The 16,429-nt window shown below is 38.2% G+C and overlaps 1 protein-coding gene and 1 long non-coding RNA gene across 2 annotated transcripts in view; one reads left to right on the top strand and one right to left on the bottom strand.

Moving 5' to 3' along the window:
- The window catches only part of LOC125266831 (zinc finger BED domain-containing protein 4-like), a 75,237-nt gene extending 68,780 nt beyond the window's left edge, over positions 1–6,457 (top strand). The window contains exon 7 of the transcript XR_007184563.1: positions 6,030–6,457. The gene's annotated coding sequence lies outside the window, so the exon portion shown is untranslated. The remainder of the gene's footprint in view (positions 1–6,029) is intronic.
- A 137-nt stretch (positions 6,458–6,594) lies between these two features.
- On the bottom strand, positions 6,595–15,751 carry LOC125266841. The gene is made up of 2 exons (XR_007184572.1): positions 14,949–15,751; positions 6,595–7,347 (listed from the first exon to the last, which is right to left on the bottom strand). It is a non-coding gene; the product is annotated as an uncharacterized LOC125266841 (long non-coding RNA).
- Between the last annotated feature and the right edge of the window lie 678 nt (positions 15,752–16,429).

The following is a 16,429-nucleotide window of genomic DNA, read 5'->3' as shown; positions in this document are numbered from 1 at the left end:
CCTAGCAACCACCCAGAGTACCCTAGCAACCACATAGCAACACCCTTGGAACCATCCAGAGTACCCTAGCAACCGCATAGCAACACCCTAGCAACCGTGTAACAACGCCCTTGAAACCACATTGATCACCTTATCAATCATGTTAGGGTACTCTAGGTGGTTTCAAGTGTGTTGCTACAGCTGCATAGCAACACCCTAGCAACCACCCTGAACACCCTAGCAACATCCTAGCAACCACCCAGAATACCTTAGCAACCATGTAGCAATGCCCTTGAAACCACAATGAACACCCTAACAAACGCATAGGAACACCTTAGCAACCACCCTGAGTACATTAACAACCATATACCAACACCCTAGCAACTGTGTAGCAACACCTAACATCCACCCTGAGTATCCTAGCAACCGCATTGCAACACCTTAGCAATCACCCAGAAAGCCCTAGCAACCACTGGAGCGACTGATCAACAGGTGGGACAGAGAACTCGCTGCCATGCTCCTGGGTCAAGGTGGGGTGGCTGCCGTCCGAGAAGGAACGGAGGAGTCGCTGCCGTTCACCGTGGACCGGAGCCTGCTGCCGTCCGCCATGAAGGGGAGGAGCAGGGAACGGGGGAGGAGCTGCCGGCTGCCCTCAGCCAGAGGAGCCATCGCCGGCCAGGTGGCGGAGGAGGATCGAGCCGTCCACCGTCCAGTACCATCACATGGCACCGTGAGGAAGAGCCTCTTGGATTGCTGAGGACCGCGCAGCAGTGTGTCCGGGAACCAGACCAAGATTTTTTTTTTCCTCTCTTCCCTCTCTCGTCCCATCTGTCCTTACCCCCAGGTGCTGCGGCCACCGAGACTGGCCCCCGGGGGGAGTAGAGCGCAGTCTTGTGGGTACCCCCTGGCCCGCAAGTGGCGATGGGGGTATGTGACGAGCAAGGCGGGGCAAGAGCCGTGAGGGAACGGTGCGAGGCCGCAGCTGCATGTTGCACCGGTCTCGTATCTCTCACGGAGGAGCTCAGGAAGCATAAAAAGGAGGAGCGACGACAGTGAAGGACGAGAGAGGAGCAGGCCTGGATTTTATGTTATGTTTTATTATGTTTGTGTGGCCGGCAGATGTCCGTGAGGGTCTGCCAGCATTTACTTTCATTTTGTATTTGTTTATTTGATATATTACAGTTTGTGAACGTTCGCCGGTTCCCGCCTCCTTCTTCCCATATCAACTAACCTTACTACACTTATAAAAAATGTATGTTTTCAAAAATGAACATAACTGCTTTAAAATTCGTGTTTTCGCTATAGGTGTATGTAATTTACGTTGTCTAACAAAACATCAAAGTATAGTCAAGTTATGTTTACCACAGGCTTTATTTTACACATAAATTGAAAAACCCCATTATAAAACCCCATAGGAAAAAAAGGAACCAGCGTTGAATTAGACTTCCAGGTTCTGATGTCATACCTGCACCACTCTCTGTCACTTGAAAGATGTTTATTCTTTTACATTTAAAAGTCCTAAGGGTTAGATGGTATCAAATAACAGAGACAGAGAAATATCAGTTAACTACATGTACTTTGGGTGAGGACTATTATGTAATTATACATAATTCATAGTTATTACTACGAGTGTAACAATAACACTGTAAAATAAAGTGTTACCAGATTTTCCAATCACTTAAGCTTGTTTTCATTTGATGGACTGATTTAAACTGCTGTTTTCTGCAGCTACAGTACCTCCTTCTGATCCTGCTGGCAAGCTTACCTCATATAAATACTCAGAGACATTCCCCTTAGCCTGACCTTTCAGTTAGCCAAGTTGTAATTTCAGCCTCCTCAATATGCTTTTCCATATCTCAAGATTCATATCTGATGGTCATATCTTTTTAATTATTATCTATTAGCACTTTCTTAAATGGCACCATGAGTTTAAATACTGGAATATCTTATTTCCATTCCAGCCACAATCATGGACTTTTTGGGCTGCTTTAAGCCATGGTATGCCCTCTAACCCAGTGGTTCCCAACCAGAGTTCGCAGGGGGAGTGCAAGAGTTTATATGCTCTGAGGTCAAACATGAATATGAAAAACCTTTTTGTGTATTTTCTAGGAATGCACCAAATGATCAGCCACTTATCCGAAAATGTTGTCAATTAATTCATATGATTCTATACGTGGTCTCTCAGCTTGCCGATCACATAAACCGATCATATTTTTATGACACAAAAGACGCGAGCTTGTTCAAGTATTTATGAGCAAAGAAGAGGGATAATTGTACTGATCTGGGTGTCATCAAGACAACCTATTAAACAAGGTTGTTGAGAATATCCTGTAAGAATATCCTGTAAGTTTTAGAGCTGAAAACTTCCTTGTTAGTCCAATAAAAGCTTTTATTGACACCAGACCCAGCAAACGACAAAAAGTGGGGATCTATGACGTCAAAGGGCAGCAAGCTCTGCCTCCGCAGAAGATCAACGCCTACTTCATCGCTGCCTGACCATTTAGCCCCGCCCACCGATTCACGCATGACATGCAATAGAATAGGTAGCCTAAGTAACATAGGCCTACGTGGTGCTAAACCAGATCGAGCTACCAAGCAATAAACATGCCGTTGAGGATTACAAAATATTGTGCAGTGCCTGGACTCGACAATAATGCAACACGTAAGTAACTGTGTTAATTCTAATGCCTGATCTGATATGTACTGATTCATGTACAGTCAGATGTTCTTTGTCTGTGTGTCAGTAAATCAAACCCGTGACTAAACGGCAACTTGCTTTGTTTCTCTTAGTAGGATGAAAATAATCTGTTATTTAACGGTGATTAAATTACATAAAGACACCCAATCAAAGAAAGCTCCCTTTGCAATCGTTTGACAGCTTCAGCGCGCACTGCTCCATCAAACAGCGCGAATTTATCAGTGACTGACACGTGCAAAACTCCCATTTTATTCAATGAATCTCTTGGTTATATCGTGTTTGCACTGTTAGTGAAGATGAAAGCATTTGTTAGTGGACAGAAATTGAGTTGCAATGACGAGATCACTGCTTTAATGCGCTCAACAACAATGTCTGTGATCGGCTACACAGTGTTCATCTCTGCAAACTTTCATGCCACGATCTAAATATAATAGATCTAAAATGTAATGCAACTCTTTTTACGATTAGTTAATCTTGCTGTAATAGTAAAAACATGCTAAAAGAGAGAGTAATACTTGGCCATTTCAAATGGAAAGACGTTAGCCAATCACAGTAGTGGGCGTTTACACTGAAGTCTCACAGCAGACATGCCCCTTAAAACAGAGCGTTCAAACCAGAGGGCTAAAATCAGGGTTGAAAAAATGCCTTTTATTTATACATTATGACAATTTTGGATGCAAAAAGCATACTAACATTATAAGTGCAACCCAAGAAACATTATAAAACAACGCAGTTCATGACCCCTTTAATGATAATCAAACAACAAATGACAAAGGAAAATCACTCACTTATCTTGAAAGAATAACTTAAGTAGCTTTAATAAGGATTAATCTATATTTAATGTGTACAGTAAGACTATGCAGTGTTTTATACAATGTTATTTTACATTTGATTACTACATTTTTTGTTGTAGGCAATTACTTATCTGAATACCACCGTTAGTACATCTTCCTGAAAAACTTAAAATTCTTTTTAATTTGTATTTTCATTCTGTTTTATTTATTTGTCCATTTTGTTTGCAATTAGTTTCTTTGTTCTTATTGTATTGCTGTTTACTTGTCTTATATGATTGTTTTGAAGACCTTTTCTTAGTTACCCTAGTATTAATTTTTGCATAATTGTGAAATTTCACTTATATTTAAAATTACTCATATTGTGAAATATGACTTTATTCATATTGTGTTAAATAATCGTGATTTCAATATTGACCAAAAACAATCGTGATTATGATTTTTGCCATAATAGAGCAGCCCTACAGTACATTCATCTTGATTTTGGACAAACTACAAAACTATACAACTATCTAGTGAGAGTAAAACCTGTTGAATGAGTACAGAGCAGACTTTCAGAATATAGTCAGCTGTTATGAGAAATTCCATTTAGGTTCAAAGAGGATGTGAAAAAAGCCTTTCACCCGCCTAATCTAAAAGACAGGTGCAGAGTCAGTGGCTGCATAAAAATGCTCCCTTCAGAAGTTGCATTCCAAGGTAGGAAGGCATCAAGCCATGTCTGATTCCAATATTTGCTCACTTCGTGTCTCCTGAGATACTGTCAGGATTTACCAGACTCAAGAGATGAGAAGAGGTGTAACTCAGTTTCAGGGAATTTATTGAACAGTATGTGCAGAAACAGGCAAGGCAAAGCAAGGCAATTTTATTTATATATTTATTTATGTATATTTCATACACAATGGTAATTCAAAGTGCTTTACATAAAGAGGAAACAAATATATAAGAATAAAAATGGAAGGCATAAGAAATAAAAATAACAGTAAAAACAGAGAATACCCCTTCTGGATGGAAGAGTCAGGGAGTTTCAGTCAAAAATTTTGTAGCCACCAGGGCTAACTCAACTTTGTTTTCCGTCAGAGTGGATCTAAACGGATCTATGCATCAGAGCAGATCTCAATGGATCTTCCTCAGGCTGGAGGGATAACTGTACTCAACTTTGTTGTACGTCAGAGCGGATCTAAACAGATCAATCAATCAGAGCGGATCTAAATGGATCTTCCTCACGTGGAGGGATAACTGTACTCAACTTTGTTTTCCATCAGGGCGGATCTAAATGGATCTTCCTTGTGGAGGGATAACTGTAAAGATATTTATATTTGTCAGGTAGCTGTGCATTTAAACAGTACCCTTACAGACAAATCTTCCAGGACTAACTCTGTCCAAATGCTTACTTCCTAATTCTCCCAGCTCTTTCAACCAGACAGCAAGATTTAAATTGCATTAAAACAGTCAGAAATAAAAAGATGCATAAAAGATTGATATATAATATGCATTAAAAATAAAATAAAAACAAGAAAAAGAATAAAAAGATGATACATATAAAATAAAGTGCAATCAGTTCTGACATAGCACAGTGCTCAATCAGTAAATGCATAGCTAAACAGATGTGCTTTGAGTCTGGATTTGAATGCGACTACTGTTGGAGCACATCTGATCTCTTCTGGAAGCTGGCTCCAGTTGCGGCTGGCATAACAGCTAAAAGCAGACTCTCCTTGCTTTGAGTGAACCCTTGGTATTTCTAAGTGACTTGATCCTGATGATCTTAGTGATCTGTAAGGTTTATATTCTATGAGCATATCTGCAATGTATTTAGGTCCTAGGCCATTAAGTGATTTATAAACAAGTAACAGTACTCTAAAAAAAAAAAAAAACAACTCATATATATATTATTTAGAGTTTTGAAGTTATATTAACAAACACAAAGGTATAAAACAGTAACCAACATAAGACAACAAGGACACATATTTACACAAAATACACCCTAAAATCAATTCTAAATGCAACTGGAAGCCAGTGTAAGGACCTAAGGACTGGTGTGATATGTTCATATTTTCTGGTTCTGGTCAGAAGAGGAGTCCATTACAATAATCCACCCTGCTGGTGATGAAAGTCTGAACAAGCCTACATCTCTCTCCTCGCTCTGCACTCATAAAAGTAAAGTTAGGGGGGGCTGCTTCATTGAGGACTGTTGAACTGCAGCTGTCTTCTAGCCATGTTTCATTTAGAGCATAAAATTTAGGTTGGTTGAAGTTATTAAGTCGTTGACTAGAAGTGATTTATTTTTAAGTGAGCAGATGTTTAAAAGTGCTAACAGTCTTACTTTTTGTCTCCGCAGTAATCTTAGTTGGACGTGTAATAGGCAGCAGATTAGATGGGTTTGCCAAACGGCTTGAGAAGGCCTTAGGCTTTCTATCACGTAATAAAACAGAAATAAAGAAAGCAACAGCCACACTGGCTTAACAAAACCCAGAAACGTGAAACATGTATCAAAAACAGGTGAAAAATGTAACAATTTACGTTCAGTGTGATATGCAGATGAATAACTTGGAATGTCTTACTAGGTCCCAAGCAGATCACTGGAGAACATACACAGACCTTGATGTGGCCAGAACTAAGACTGAGTGAATGTGTGTGCCTTTTGAAGGGGAACTGATTGGTGTGGTGATGAGGACCAGGTGCAGGTGATTAGTAACCATGGCAACACAACACTTGGAAAGTACAGGAGGGGGTTAAGGAGCAGATTTCAGATATAGCGGATTCCATTATCTCAGTGACCTTCCCACTCTTCTTGTTGCTGTTCATGTGGGAAAAGAGTGTAGATATCCGGTCCAACCGCAACACCGTGGGACCTCACTTTGGGACTCCGCAACGCTGCAGGACGCCTCACGGCAGGGCCTCAACACATCAAGCTACACTGTAACTTTCCACATGGGAGAGGTCTCTGCTGACATCTTCATCACCGTCGAACCATGGAACCATCAAGACTTTCCTCCAAGACTGCATCTGGATGCTCATTCAACGGCTAAGGCAATGCAAGTATTGCACATTTAACTAATGAATCAGAGGTTTAGTCCAAGCTGTAGACCCCTTGCTACCAGAGTGCTTTAAATTAAGAAACTGTTGGTGTTTGTTTGTTTGTTTGTTTTTCAGGTGGTTAACCGACACTTACATTTCCATGGCCTCATTCCCCTGTTTCTGTTTCATTTGTTCAGTTTCACCATTTTACCCATATATGTGTGATTGTGTGTATGTGTTTGTTTAAACTATATAAACATATAACTAGTTATAGTTATATGTTCGTGATTTAGCTAAATAAAACTTTTGTGAACATTCACAATTGTATTGATTCTGTGATCACTGCTTGCAAAACAAAGTTTCTTTAACAATGCGATCAAGGCTACATGCTCTGAGTACTACTGTACCCAGTAAGAAAGAGTTATTTTTCTGAGAGTTGATAGCCACCTTGGGAGGAGCAGTAGCGTTCTCTGACACTTTGGAAGAAGCAGGAGAAGTGTATGCGGCCCAAACACACAAAACGGCAGTTGCCATCACAGGAAGCTCAGCTGACGGTGGAAGTACCTCTGTGACCACTGGACTCGGAAGCGCTGGGACCAGCGGACTTGGGACCAACGGATTTGAGAGCTCTGGGATCACCACTGGAAACATTTTTATAGATGCACGGACTGACTTCATGGTCAGTCCAGACTGGTGTCAATTTGGTGTCCAGACTGGAGGATGAAGAGGACTCTGGGATGAACTCTGGGGCTGGAGCAGTCTCTGGAGACTCAGGGGCAGGTGTGAGGTGGAGTAGGATCCACTTAGCAGGAGGGCATAGAGGATATACTGATCCAGTGTGCAGTTGTTTGTCTCCAAGGGCATCTGTGAAAACAAGGAAAAGAGCCATTAATGCCACATCATAAAATACAAGACTTCCAATGCAGACTCCTCTATCAGGTGGCCATTTTGGAAGAGGGAGAATAACAGGTGTAGCGTATGCACACGTATCAGGATAATCAATAAACTTTGGAATGTTCAGAACGCTTTTAGCATGCTGGACTGGGTTGTAAAACCATCCCGGCTCTGAACAGATCTGCCAAAGATGAGCCCACGTGACACTTTTGTGGACCTGCGAGGGTAAACAGAAAGTGCAACTTCCTCACTTTGGTGACTTCAAAAGGAGCACCCCCCCCCCCCCAGAGACTGACCAGATCCACATTCCAACACCCCACACACACAGGGACACACAAAAACACACACACAGACACATACAGAAACACACAATCATACATTTTTAACTGTATATGTGAACTACCACTATGCTGGAATATATACATGATATATTTTAGAGCCTATGCATGTTTCCTAGTGTTTAAATGAGTTTATTTGTGCTAGTGTGCATTTTAATAGGGGAATCCTGTCTGTAAACCATAACTTCTTGTCTATGCCTTTCTGATCTTTCGAGTTTGATCTCTCCGTAACGCTCCGGACTCGAGCTATTCACTGAGGTGGGTCACATGGCTGACATATGCATTTTTCTATGTGTTTAATGATACTGTGAAGAAAGCACTCGATCTCGAAATCCAGGCTGATAGCCATTAAGTATGCAAATTCATCTAGGAGACCAAACCAAGGAACTTTGCCCGCCAAATAGTGCTGCGCCTCTATTGGCCGCTACAATTCAGGAGGTGTGTTAGCTTGGGTTTCCATAAAAACAACGACACACACCTTCTCCTTTGTTCTCCCGGTGATCTCCCGATCGTCTCGTGCACGTCTCTCCGGACGCCTCAGGTGACCGCGCTTCCCAACCACGCGCGCAATCAATACTTGGTTGGGCCTCCTTTTGCATGAATTACTGCATCAATGTGGCATGGCATGGAGGCAATCAGCCTGTGGCACTGCTGAGGTGGTATGGAAGCCCAGGTTGCTTTGATAGCAGCCTTCAGGTCATCTGCATTGTTGGGTCTGGTGTCTCTCATCTTCCTCTTGACAATACCCATAGATTCTCTATGGGGTTCAGGTCAGGTGAGTTTGCTGGCCAATCAAGCACAGTAACACCATGGTCATTGAACCAGCTTTTGGTACCTTTGGCAGTGTGGGCAGGTGCCAAATCCTGCTGCAAATTGAAATCAGAATCTCCATAATCTTTTTCTCCTTAGCCCAGGTAAGACGCTTCTGACGTTGTCTTTGGTTCAGAAGTGGCTTGGTATGTGCAAGTGACAGTTGTAGCCCATTTCCTGAAGACATCTGTGTGTGGTGGCTCTTAATGCACTGACTCCAGCTTCATTTCACTCCTTTTGAAGCTCTCCTAAGTTCTTAAATCAGCTTCGCCTGACAATCTTCTCAAGCCTGCGGTCATTCCTTTCACTTGTACACATTTTCCTACCACACTTTTTCCTTCCAGTCAACTTTCCATGAATATGCTTTGGCACAGCACTCTGTGAACAGCCAGCACTTTCAGCAATGACCCTCTGTGGCTTATTCTCATTGTAGAGGGTCTTGATGATCGTCTTCTGGACAACTGTCAAGTCAGCAGACTTCCCCATGACTGCTGTTGGGATTACTGACCTAAACCCAGCATTTATACCCTGAGAATGGTAATTTAATAGAACTTGAAATTAAATATTCTAATAATTTGAGATGGTGATTTTTTTATTTTGATGAGCAGCAAGCTGTAATCATCAAAATGAAAACAAAAAAGTCTGGAAATATTTTACTTTGTGTCTAATAAATCTAGAATATATTTAAGTTTTACTTTTTGAATTCAATTACAGAAAAAAAAAAAACTTTTTCATGATATTCTAATTTATTGAGATGCACCTGTAGACACTCTGTGCCTCATTATGCTCCTGGTGTTTTAAAAACGCAGCGCTCCCATTGAAAACAATTGGAAAAATACTCTAGCCTCAGGAAAAAAAAAAATGTGTGTGCATTTTGAAGGGGAGCTGAATAGTGTGGTGACTGTGTCAGGTGCAGGTGATTAGTAACCTTGAACACTACAGGGAATGTAGTGACAGATAGGCTGCATCCGAAAACCCAGGCAACTGACTTGTTGCGGAGGCAGCATTTTTCAGGTTTCAGACACAGCCATACTTTCATCTGATTGATCTGATTGCCTTTGATATCCCACAATCCTGTGCGTTCCATTCTGTGACAATTGAGCTAAAAAATAAAGATGACATCTGAAAGTTGCAGTTGGTGGTCAGTTTGTGTGTATATCTACATGTAGACCAACTTTTTCCACTTGTCATTTCTAGCAAGAAATTAATTTTGTAGTAATTAAATATTTGCTTAGTTGTCACCAAAGCTCTCTCTACCCTGTTTTAGATCACTGAACCATTATGATGCCTCAGCAGGTATGTCCAAGCTCAAACACTGCATGCAAAGCTATTGTTTGCAGCAAGGCAACAAGTCAGCTGTGTAAGTTTAGGACGCAGCCGTGAGATATCCTCAATGACCAGAGATCTAACAATAATGTAATGTATAAAAAAAATATGTATATAAAAAAGAAGTCACAAAACGCTGCATGAATACAATAGCGAACCAAAATCTATCTGTAAGAACAATCAGTAAGCAATCTGGTCCACAGACAGGTTTCACTTCTTTTGGGTGTGGCACACATGCCAGAAATCACCTGACACTCAAAAGGAAGCTTCAGAACCACAGTGAAAAGCATCAGCACTAATGTAGAATTATTTTGGATTCACTAGATCTTGTGTTGTATTGTTGCAATGTATACGGTAAAACCCAGTATACACTAAATGACTAGAAAGACAAAACCTGAAAGCTCCATTTTAAACAACAAGGAATAGGCATGGTGTAAATCTCTGGTGTAACTCTGCATACATGCTTTCACTTAGTTTGCACTGAACTGCAAGGCCCAGACTAACATAAAATGGTATCCACACAAAATAAGTATTTTAATATCAATTAGTTATTGATCATAAATTACAATATCAAGGGTCATTTAAATATTTAATGGGTCTTTTGATAGCTAAATCAAGAAGCAGCAAGTGCATGTCTGAACTTGTATGAATGTGAAAGAAAATGTTATCAGTAGGACTAGGTAGGTAACAAGACATTGCATTTTAGAGTTTTAGCCATAAAAGAAAATAGATTTGTCTATAGTTCATTCCTATTTAGCCAGCAGAAAACATACACAGTTTTATGATCTATGGGATACATCCTAGGGAAGGTAAAATGATTTTAGTTCATCATCTACCACTCAGGCAAAATCATGTGCTTGCAAGTTGTATTACTTGTATTACACACATAAAGGAATATACTCATGTTGGTGTTTCCTTTTCTTATTGTTTTTAGCAGTTGTTTTATAAGGCAAAATAAAGCATTTAGATTTCATGTACATTATTGAAAAATCAGCTTATACAACCAATTGATATACACTGTGATCATGATCTGGAGGAATGAATTAGCAAAAGTTTATTTATGATTTACATTGATTTACACAATGATCATTTGTAATAGGTTTATTATGTTATGTATTTTTGTGAACATTTAAAATAAAACACAACAGAATCTTCAAACAGGTTAAAACAGACATTCTTTTCACGGCCCCCTTTCTGGTCTGACTGGGTCCTCTTCAGTGAACTTTCTGTCTGTCTGCCAGGTACAGTATATAAATAGAGCTTGAATATATCTACATCTGTTATAATTGTGAAGCTACACATAATGAAAATTATTTAATGCACACTTTCTTTGGAAGTGTAAGTGAGTGTAAGTCACCTTTATTCATCTATGTGGGTGGGAAAATTACAATGTTGTAGCAGCAAAACAATTCACAAAACAACAAGGTCAAAAATGTTTTGCATGCATGCCTGGAAAATGTACACTAGGCCAGAAGTATCCATATACTTATACATCCACATGCATATAACATCCTCTTCTAAATAATGAGTTTAATATAATAAAGTAATGAAAAAAATGCAAATCTAAATACTACAGTATACAATAACATTCCAGAGAATTTTGGCCTTTCAACATTGAGGCAACTGTTCTGGCTTTTCTGTTTCAGCATGAAGGGTTCACATAGCCTACTGTCCATTCTTCTGGCTTCTTCTGGCTATCATAACAATAATTGCTTTTACTTAAACAATGGAAGAGACACACAGACTTAAAAAATTGTGTATTTCTACACAAACTCATCATCTGCAGGGAAAAACTGCCACTTAATTATACCAAAGTAATGATGATGTAAACTTTGTAAAGACATCATTGAGGATTTTGAAGATATTTCACTTGGCCTTCATTATATCTGTTTTGAGTTTCTATCTTGTCTTTTTTTCATTAAGTATTTATTCATGTTCAATTATTATTAATCTATTCAGCTACAAATTGTTGTTAGAGTACTGTCATTTTTGATACAATATCTAATGTCAATTAAAAAAAGGACCTAATAGACGTGACTTCTGGTCAGTTTTTTACATGTAAAACAAAAATAGAGACTATAAGGTCTTGTAAGACCAGGCAGAGGGTAAAACATAATATCCATAAATAATAATAATAAAATAATATCAATAAAAATAAACTATTATTAAAAAGGTTCTTTACAAATCAGATAGTTCCAGTCCTTGATTATGATTGGCCGCTGTAAATTACTCTACAAACATACACCTGTGGCCTCATTACATCAGTATTACTGCGCCATTGTGTCTGTGTGTTGCAGTGTCTGTGCATTCCACATCTGAAGAACTACATTGCTTAGAATTGTTTTTTTTTTGTTTTTGTTTTTTTTAATCAATAGCATTACATATTTGTGTCTGTGTTTATATTTTATGAAACCTTGCCAGGCATGTGAAATAGTTGTTTTATAAAGGCAATAAGCCCAGTGAAGCCGTGATTTACAGTGAATTTAGAACAGCTGAGGGGTTTGGGGGGTTTACCTTAGCTGTTCTAAATTCACTGTAAACCATGGCTTCTTGGGGCTTATTGCTTATAACAATATATTGCTTATAACACCATTAAGGTCATTTATAGCACAGTTCAAACCATGGTTCTTTATGGGGGAAAAAAGAGTTGCAAAAAGAGTTCTATTTGGCACCAAAAAAGGGTTCTGCTATTGTTACAAGCTAAAGGATTGAATCATTTTTTCTTTAAGAGTAAACATACTAATGGCCATATAGACTAATAGTGGATGCATGTGTGTATTCCTATGGGCAGAGGCTAGTCATCACAAAGCTATGCACCTAAATCCTAATGAGTCTACTGCATTTTACATTATGGCATGTCTGGAAAATATACACTAGGCCAGAAGTATCCATATGTAACCCCTGACCCAGGTCCTACTGGGAGTCGGACGCTCTAACGAGGAGGCTAAAGGCTGCAACCTCTAGCGTCAGTCGCTAGAGCATCTCTTGAGATCAGAGGAGTGAGGTTTACTCGCACAGCAACTACTAGCTGGCCTCCGTTACACATATACTTATACATGCATATACATATAACATCCTCATCTAAATAATGGATTTGGCTATTTCAGTCATAAAAAAATACAAGTAATAATAAAAAGTAATGAAAAAGCAAATCTAAATACTTCCAGTTTGGAGAAGTTCCACTCAAAAAGACTAAAACAAAAAAAATTAAATCATACAGGATTGAAGCTGTGTTTACTGGAACGTTTCTAAAGCAGGTAAACACAATATTTATTGTCTGTCAAAATGGTGGAAATCACTGAAATACTATCACTCAATGTTCCAGTTTATGAGCATTTTTGATTAAGGTAACATTACACAGTACAGACATACAGTACATTACTACAGTGATATATCTTAAATTTACTTTTAAAGTTTGATGGTTGAAGGGTGAGTAGAATAATGTCTCTAATCTCTAATTGTACACAGTTTTTGGTCGTGCTTATTATTGCATTCACAGAGCAAAGCTTTTGCTGATTGTTTACAGTTTAACGGAAGTTACTCCCATAATTTGAGCAATAAGTCATGGATCGTAGGATACGTACTGCATAAAAGCTTTTGTCTAGCAATGATTATCTATGTTGTCTTCAAACACCTTTTTGCCACATTCAAACATCTCTTTGCAATTTATAAAGAAACAAAATAATAATTATATCAGCCATGGAATAAACTTGCCTAAAGGCAAGGCAACTTAAGGCAAAGCTCAACTATATTACTGACCATTTAACTGAAAAGTTGGAACACTGTTCTTACGTTGTCACATCTAGCACTGTGGCAGTGAGGTTCGCATGGACCACTGACATTTTCTCCTGAAATTCTAGCTGTATGTTACTTTTTTCCATTTTTGAGCTTTTACAAAATGTATTTCCATGAGATTTAATGGCTTAGTCCACTTTCAAATAAAATTTTCCTGATAATTTACTCACCCCCATGTCATCCAAGATGTTCTTGTCTTTCTTTCTTCAGTCGAAAATAAATTAAGGTTTTTGATGAAAACATTCCAGGATTATTCTCCTTATAGTGGACTTCAATGGCCTCCAAATGGTTGAAGGTCAAAATTACAGTTTCATTGCAGCTTCAAAGGGCTTTAAACGATACCAGACGAGGAATAAGGGTCTTATCTAGTGAAACGTTTGGTCATTTTCGAAAAAAATACAACTGTATATGCTTTATAACACAAATGATCGCCTTGCATATGCTTCCGCTTTCCGCATTCTTCAAAAAGCTTACGCTATATGTCCTATGCCTTCCCTATTGTACTTACGGAAAAAACAGAACTGGTGCCGTGTTCGTTCTGTAAGTTGAATAGGGAAGGCGTAGGACATACAGCGGAAGCTTTTTGAAGAATACGGAAAGCGGAAGCACGTGCAAGGCGATCATCTGTTAATATAAAGCATATACAGTTGTATTTTTTTTTTTTTCCCGAAAATGACTGATCGTTTCACTAGATAAGACCCTTATTCCCTATCTGGTATCATTTAAAGCCTGAAACTGCACTGAAACTGTAATTTTGACCTTCAACCATTTGGAGGCCATTGAAGTCCACTATAAGGAGAATAATCCTGGAATGTTTTCATCAAAAACCTTCATTTCTTTTCGACTGAAGAAAGAAAGACATGAACATCTTGGATGACATGGGGGTGAGTAAATTATCAAGAAAATTTTATTTAAAAGTGAACTAATCCTTTAAATTATTGCTAAAACATTCAATAAATAAAATACATTAAAAAATGTTTCCTGTGTCAACATTCCCCATATACTTAAAGGCATTAATAACAAATGGTCACTGTGTGTTAAACAAACTGTATTTTTTTTCCTGGGCAATAATGATGGAAATGTTTGTCTTCAATACATTGTATGTTTCTAGAAAAAAGAAATAGAATATTCACTGGGTTAAAAACTGTGATATATATGACTTTCTGCAGTCATATATATATATATATATATATATATATATATATATATATATATATATATATATATATATACTTTTGTCATTCCATGCAAAAGTTGGATGTTATTGAAAAAATTAAATATACTATGCTTCAAGCTCCTTACCACATTCAAAGCCATTTCCTTGATGTTTCAAAACTTGCTTGGCATCCTATTTGCACGTTCCTGCAAATGTTGCCAAATGTCAACTGTGACGACTGCCCTGTTGTGCCCTGCAGCTCAGTCTTGTCTGAGCCAAACAGTCTACAGAAACATGCACTAAATATATACTTGCTCTCTTGGCCATATCTCTTGTAGGACACATTATATATGCCTGTGTAATGCAAGTGCTCAAAAAACATTTGGAGGGTGGGGTCAATCCTTGTTCAATTATTGTGATTAATCCTATAGAAAAATATACATTTAAAAATCAACCGCTATTCTGAATGTTGTCAATGTCTATGATGGTTACAACCCTGTCTGAAACTAAATAAAATAATAACAATTATGTAGTAACTTTTTATTTATCTGAGGCAAAAGGTGGGTAAAAATAATTATACAAGACATTTTCAATGTATGGTAGTGACAAGATGTTTGTAGGGGACAGTAGTGTGAATGAACTGTACATAAATGTGTATGCACTGTAGTACATTCAGGCCTGAATTTCAATGCCCTCAGAGTGTGTTCACAGTCCACTGTAATGAACTCTGTGTATGAAAGTACTGTCAGTAACGTGGCAAAAGTTATTGGAGAAGAATGTCAGGCAGCTTGGCTTCATAGACTCTTAACATTTAAAAGGCATTAAGATGACAGGTTGACAACTTCACACCTGCTGTGTTTTTACTGTTTTGGAATAGCTCTCATTGTGTAAATAGTTCAGCAGCTCATCAAGGCTTCTCTACAGCAATAATTGATAGCTACAAACCAACAACTATCAAGCTTCTCATCACTCACAGCCTTAAATACCTTCAAGAGATATAGTGTTTAGCCCAGACATTAACAGCTAAAGCAGAACATAATTTACAAATAGCAGTTTTGAGTTCTAAAAAAAAAACATTTTACAAATTTTATTTTAAAAAAGCACATTAAATGTTTTAACATTTTAAATAATAAAACTCATGGAACTGCCCTCATTTTGTGTATAAATAAATATTAATTTGCTTTATTATAATTTCTAACTTTTTAAATCAAAGTTAACATTTTAAATTATCATTCACCAACTGAATAATTCAGCTGCATAAGGTTTCAGTAGAAAGATCAATCTTTTCGAACTACATTTTCTTTAAGTCTTAAATGTTTGATTATTTAATTTATCATGTTTGAAGGAAAAGTGTTTAACACATTTTTATCAAGACATCCAGAGTTTTTTATTGACCGTGTTCCATATAAGGTCCTAAATTATGATACTTGGGTACAGTGACCCCAATATGAAAAGTGAACTGGACACCCACCTTTCCCTATCTAGTTTCCGCTGTCAAAGCTACATTTATTTCTGACCATGCCAACTGCTAGCCATAAGGAGTTCGAACAAACAGCTGCAAGCTTAACTCAGCACCAACTGATTACCTAGAATAATTTAGTTAACTGCAGTTCTGAGCTTTGTATAT

The sequence above is a fragment of the Megalobrama amblycephala genome, linkage group LG4, assembly GCF_018812025.1.
Source record: "Megalobrama amblycephala isolate DHTTF-2021 linkage group LG4, ASM1881202v1, whole genome shotgun sequence".
NCBI classification, from domain to species: Eukaryota; Metazoa; Chordata; class Actinopteri; order Cypriniformes; family Xenocyprididae; genus Megalobrama; species Megalobrama amblycephala.
The sequence above is the reverse complement of the archived record's forward strand: the minus strand, read 5'-3'. Positions and strand labels throughout refer to the sequence as shown.